This window comes from Triticum aestivum, chromosome 3A (genome assembly GCF_018294505.1).
Source record: "Triticum aestivum cultivar Chinese Spring chromosome 3A, IWGSC CS RefSeq v2.1, whole genome shotgun sequence".
Lineage (NCBI taxonomy): Eukaryota > Viridiplantae > Streptophyta > Magnoliopsida > Poales > Poaceae > Triticum > Triticum aestivum.
The window spans coordinates 113,488,702-113,495,952 of NC_057800.1; positions in this window are offsets into that span (position 1 = coordinate 113,488,702).

Sequence of the window (7,251 nt, forward strand, 5' to 3'; positions counted from 1 at the left end):
TAATTGAGCAAGAAAACATTTAGCATTGGGCTTCAAATGTTCTTGTCGAAAATCGGAGTACCACAGACATGCTTCGAGATAGCATTGACATGATCTTCAAGCAAAGGTCGGACTTTGGATACTCAATGGATTCATTAGGAATAACTTGTAGAATAAGTATTACAATTTCCTCATGGAAGAATGGATAACCTTGCTAATAAGGAAACTATAACAGTAGGTCCTCCGGCCAGGTGTGCTGGGCATGACATCACCTTACCGGGTCATAAAAGATCAATGTTATAACTCTTGGAAATATGTCCCAGCCATCATATCTGACCGAGATTCAGAACTGATTAGTGCCAGGATACCTCAGACTCGGGACGCCTGAGAAGAAAAGGTGCAACACAAATTGACGAGATGACAATGTAAGATCATCGGGAAATGAACTATGGAAGCAAGTTCCGAAACAAGAGTTCATCATTAAACCAAGGAGAGGATGAGGAGGTGGCTGATGGACTCAGCGAAAATTCATCAAGATTTCAAAAGGATGGATTTCCACCATTAAATATTGAACGAAATGCACCTGGAAATATGGACCAAGTAGGAGGATCAAAGTTAGAATGGTGACTCGATAATGAAACTATCGGCCATTCACTTCAAAACAATAGGGTTGGTAGAAGTTTTGAATTCACGCATCGTAGTTCAATTGTCGGTATTCAGGTTAGAAACAACACAGGGATCAGAAAACGAATGGAGATGGCGAGAAGTATTACTATATCAAGAATTCTCAAGAGGTGGAGCAATTCTCACAATATCCTGGACATAAAAGATGGTAATACTCCAAGGTAGAACATAACATAAGCTGGTTAACAAGGAGCTTCATAACATGATCAAGTTTGTGATGAAAGGAAGGTAATAATGTTGCCGATGGTAACTCTAATTACCAAGGGACGAGGATGTCACTTATCATCATGAATTAGATTGATATCCTGGAAGGAGTCAAAATGTTGATGATGATCATGACAAATTTTGTCGAGAGGTAACCGAACAGCGACTACATCAAACAAAAGGACTGATGAAGCAAAAGATTGGAATCAAGCTTGCTGTTCGAGGCGTAATGATATGGCAAGGAAGATCGACGTAAGCTTAGCTCATCATCAAAAGTGGTGCTCCGAGAATGAGGACCAAGTAGCACAGTTAAAATCATCACGATAAAGATATAGCCGAACAGGCTAGGAATGACGTGATCGGGTACAAACTCGTAAGTAAAGAAGATTACTAAAAGTTGTTGAACCATAGTGCAGACTCGGTTCAGTTATCAGTGTCTTTGAGTGCTTAATAACTCAAAGCCCGTGAAAAATTGGAATCAGTGAGAATGTAATACTTGATGGAGAACTCATAAGAAGTTATGCAGTCCCGTGATGATCTCGAGATACCAGGGTGTAATACTCGACGAAAGATCAAAGTAAAGGTTGGATAGGTGTATTGATCCACAGAAGACAAGTGCTTAAACTTGCCCAAGAAATGGGATCAAAGAAGAACATATGGTCGGAACCACGATTGCAAAGGATCAATTCACCGATACTAAAGATATTATATCAAGGAATTAGTTATTGCTACAAGAAGCTTCCATGATAGGATCTACATCGTGTCCATGGGCATGAACACAAAGGTTCAAGGTTGACTCCCACTTCCTCAATGCATAACCTTCCATTCACCTCCTTGTATTTCGAAAATGACATTAGTTGTTGAAAGTTTTACCTGGTGCAATACCAGATAAGTATGACCCATGAAATATTTCGGGTTCACATAGATTAGGGAAGGCGTTGGTTCAACCCATCGGGGCATCTTAGGAACATATACCACAAACTGCAGAAGTAAATAACTCAAGCTCGAAAGCAAGGCATGGTTGAGAAAGCAGAGGATACAATTTACCAAAGGCATTATGTATCCAAGGAAAGGCTCACAAGGTTATTGAATATGAAGGACGTTGTCGGATATCATTCAACAAAGGATCTGGTGGCCCATAAGGGATCTGATATGAACATCTGTACTCAACCAGAAGAAGAAAGAATGCAAAGGCAATAGGTTATGGAATCATCTAAATAATTCGAAGCTTAAATGCAAAGGAATTATGATTCCAAATCGAAGGATCAGAAGTAGACGCTCTGATCAACGATGGATAAGTTGAATAGACTTAGGGGCACAATCGACGACAATTTGATTGGCCGAGATCCAGCTCATGTTTAAAATGACGTCGGAGCCGGAAAGATAATTTAAAAGGATCAACTGACGATTGCGTGCATTCGCACTCATGTTGAATCAATAGGATCAAAATCACGGTGTCTAAGGATACTAACGAATGTTGCCAGACATATGGAAAGCATCCATAATGCAAGCAGACAAGTATTGTAGAGCAATAAGCTACTGAGAAATTTTGGAGGATTGAATAGTATTTCGATGACAATCGTGAAACACATGAACAACTGGGGATGATCGGATACTCGATAAGGGCGAGAAATTATCTGTAGGGGTATTCAGGTGGCAAGGAACTGCAAGGCAGTAGGCACAAAATATTCTCGGAACAATATAGGGGATTTCAGAGGTATCTTGTAATAACAAGATCAACTGGGAATGAAGTTATGGACGACAAGTGTATGTAGCTTTCCATAGGGATTTATCGGTGGTATGGAATTGCAACAGAGAAGGGCACAAGGGTCTCAGGGAAACATCGGAGAGTATTATCAGAATCTTCTGTTGAAGCGGTCGATCATCTGTAATGAAGGGGCTCTCCGGCCGGAAGTGATAACGAGAACCTAGAGTTAGATTTCAGCAAAATCATTTAACCCGAATAGAAGAGAGATTAGAATCCCAGAGTATAGACGAGGAATAAAAGATCCTAATACCACCCAATGGTGACGTGGGCCCATGGGCCGCACAGCCATGTTAGTAAAAGTTTTGTAAAGTCCAGACTCAACTTTGTCCAAGGAGTTTGGAAGGGGGATTCCTATAGGCAGTCGGCTCTGATACCAACTTGTGACGCCCCAAATGTGTACAACCAAGATTAGGAACTCACGGGAAGATATAACAACACAACTCTAGACACAAATTAAAATAATACAAGCTTTATATTACAAGCCAGGGGCCTCAAAGGCTCGAATACAAATGCTCGAAGGCTCAAGAGTCAGTGGAAGCAACAATATCTGAGTACAGACATAAGTTAAACAAGTTTGCCTTAAGAAGGCTAGCACAAAAGTAGGAACGATCGAAAAGGCGAGGCCTCCTGCCTGGGACCTCCTAACTACTCCTCGAAGTAGAACTCCATGTAGAATCATCCTCGGGATCCTCTAGCTCCTGGACTCCATCATCTGGTCGCAACAACCGGGTACGGAAAGGGGGAAAAGGGGGAGCAAAGCAACCGTGAGTACTCATCCAAAGTACTCGCAAGCAAGGAGCTACACTACATATGTATGCATTGGTATCAAATGGAAAAGGGGTATCATATGTGGAATGAACTGCAGAAAGCCGGAATAAGAGGGGGATAACTAGTCCAATTGAAGACTACGCTTCTAGTAACCTCCATCTTGCTGCAGAAGAAGAGAGTAGATGGTAAGTTCACCAAGTAGCATCGTGTAGCATAATCCTAACTGATGATCCTCCCTTCGTCGCCCTGTGAGACAGCGATCACCGGTTCTATCTGGCACTTGGAAGGGTGTGTTTTATTAAGTATCTGGTTCTAGTTGTCATAAGGTCAAGGTACAACTCCGGGTCGTCCTTTTACCAAGGGACACGGCTATTCGAATAGATCAACTTCTCTGCAGGGGTGCACCACATTTCCCAACACGCTCGATCCCCTTTGTCCGGACACACTTTTCTGGGTCATGCCCGGCCTCGGAAGATCAACACGTCGCAGCCCTACCTAGGCACAACAGAGAGGTCAGCACGCCGGTCTAAATCCTATGGCGCAGGGGTCTGGGCCCATCGCCCATTGCACACCTGCAAGTTGCGAGGGCGGCCGGAGAGCAGACCTACCAACCTCCATTACAAAGGAAGTTGTGTTACGCGGTCCAACCCGGCGCGCGCCGCTAAGTCGCTGACGTCACGAAGGCTTCGGCTGATACCACGACGTCGAGTGCCCATAACTGTCCCCGCGTAGATGGTTAGTGCGTATAGGCCAGTGGCCAGACTCAGATCAAATACCAAGATCTCGTTAAGCGTGTTATCTTGAAATAAGCGTGAACGCCGACCCGAGCCAGGCCCACCTCTCTCCTAGATGGTCTCAACCTGCCCTGTCGATCCGCCACAAAGTAACAGTGGGGGGTCATCAGGAACCCAGGCCCACCTCTACCGGGATGGAGCCACCTGTCCTTTCAGCCCCCTAATCAGAATCACTTGCCGGTACTCAACGAGCTGACCCGACTTTAGTCTCCACCTGTGTCATGTATATAAAGTATATAGTATATACCCGTGATCACCTCCCGAAGTGATCACGGCCCGATAGTATAGCATGGCATACGAACAAGAATGTAGGGCCACTGATGATAAACTAGCATCCTATACTAAGCATTAGGATTGCAGGTAAGGTATCAACAGTTGTAGCAACAATGACAGGCTATGCATCAGAATAGGATTAACAGAAAGCAGTAACATGCTACACTACTCTAATGCAAGCAGTAGAGAGAAGAGTAGGCGATATCTGGTGATCAAGGGAGGGGCTTGCCTGGTTGCTCTGGCAAGAAGGAGGGGTCATCTTCAATGTAGTCGAACACACGGATATCGGCAGCAGTCTCGGAGTCTATCGGAAATAAGTAACGGAGGGGGAACACAATAAATAACAGAGCAATCAATGTACACAAAGCAAGATGCGGCAACACATTGTGCTAGGGGTGACCTAACATAGGGATAGGCGATACCGGCAAAGGGGGGAAACATCCGGGAAGTATTCCCAATGTTTCGCGTTTTCGGACAGATGAAACGGAGGGGGAAAGTTACGTGTTTGCTATGCTAGGGATGTGTGGCGGATGAACGGGCTGTGTATTCGGATTCGTCTCGTCGTTCTGAGCAACTTTCATGTACAAAGTATTTTCATCCGAGTTACAGATTATTTTATATTAATTTTTAAAGATTTAATTCATTTTTTGAAAATTCCTGAATTTTATTTAATTCGAAAATACAATTGTTAAATTGCTAGTGGTACACAGAGTGTACCCAGAAGAATGCTCATTAGGCTAACAGGTGGGGCCAGAGACCCAGTTTGACCAAGTCAACATTGACTGGTCAAACAATGAGCAGTAGACATGGGTCCCGCCTGTCATTGCCTTTATATTTTCTAGATGATTTTAATTCTTTTAATTAGACAGTCAGGTCCACCTGTCATTGACTATAGTCTTAACATGTTCAATTAACTATTTAGTTTACCAATGGGGCCCAGTGTCATTAAGTAAAGGTGGGGTGGTTAGGTACTAATGGGAGATTATCCCCCTAATCATGTCACCGCACAAAACAGCCCCGGCAGGGGCTCGGCCATGGCCGCGGAGGGAAACGCTAGGCCGTGATGGGTGGCGCTGCCGCGGCCGGGCGAGAGCAGGCTCGACCCTAGCGCAGCCGGGCGCGGCCACGGCGCGCACGCGGCCAGGGAGCAGCACCGGGTGGTTAGCGCCGTGCAACGGAGGAAGAAACGAGCAGCAGCGGCAGAAGCATTAGGAGAAGAGCGAGGCATCGGGCGCGCACGTCGGGGCGACGGACGCGCACAGCGGCGGGCAACTGCGGCAGTCGGTGGCGGGCAACGACGTGGAAGGTGCGGCCAGGCGATGGCGGGCACGCGGGGTCGAGCGGGTGAGTGCGCACGGCATCGGGACAGGGGAAAAGGAAAGCGGGGCGCGGGAGCTCATGACGAGGGGGTCGGGGTGGCGTTCTGGGAGGCCGGCGACGCCATGGTCCTCCCACGAGCAGAGGACGTCGCGAGAAGCGGCTGGGGTCCTCGAGCGTGGCCGCGCTTGACGTTGAGAGGGGACGGGGATGGCGCGATGATGAGGACGAGGTAGTGCGGTCCTCGGGCGGCGAGGCTCGGGCGACCGCGAGCAGAGACGTCGGGGGCGGCGCAGCGCCCAGGTCGGGCTGGGATGAGGAGAGGGAAGGAGGGGATCGATCGGGGTTGCTCCCCCGATCCACCGATCCAGATCGGGTGGTGGTGAGGGGAGACGTGGATCGGGAAGTGGGGAGAGTGGGGGTTACGGGTTAGGGTTTCCGGGGTGTGGGGGTGGCCTATAGGCCAGGGGGTGGCCGGCTGGGCCATGGCCCAGTTGGGCCAAGGGGTGTTCGCTTTCTCCTTTTCTTTTTTTTGGTAGTTTTGTTTTTCTAGTTTTGTATTTTCTTTTTCTTTTGTTTATTTTATTTCCTTTCTGTTTTAGCTTAGTTTTCTTTTATTTTTGATTTAGCAAAATACCAAAATGGCACCCCATTTGATGTTACCAAATATGCCACTGCCACATTAACTAGCTACCTAATCTAAAATAGTTGTGTAATCATTTATTATTTAAAAGCATTTAATTAAAAGTTTTTGCTACTATTTTAGTTATCTTATAGCATTTAAACGTTGTATAAAAGTATGGGTGCTTCACCATAATCACCTATAAATTATTTGGCATAACTCGAACAATTTGGTTTTAATATTTGAAAACTTTTATTATTTGCCTTTAATTGAATTTGAATTTGAATCGGTTTCGAACTAACACGAGATTAGCGATAGTAATCGAAGTGATGTGGCATCATTAGCAAAGAATTACTGTAGCTTAATTATCCAGGCGTCACATAACCATAGCATGAAACATATGGATCCAAATCAGCCCCTTACGAAGCAACGCATAAACTAGGGTTTAAGCTTCTGGCACTCTAGCAACCCATCATCTACTTATTACTTCCCAATGTCTTCCTCTAGGCCCAAATAATGATGAAGTGTCATGTAGTCGATGTTCACATAACACCACTAGAGGAGAGACAACATACTTCTCATCAAAATATCAAACGAATACCGAATTCACATGACTACTAATAGCAAGACTACTCCCATGTCCTCAGGAACAAACTTAACTACTCACAAAGCATAATCATGTTCATAATCAGAAGGGTATTAATATGCATATAGGATCTGAACATATGATCTTCCACCAAATAAACCAACTAGCATCGGGGCGGCGTGGCGGAGACGGCGTCGGGGCGAGGCGGCTGCGCGCGCCGACGAACGGCGGTGGCCGGCGAGCGGGGCGGCGGAGC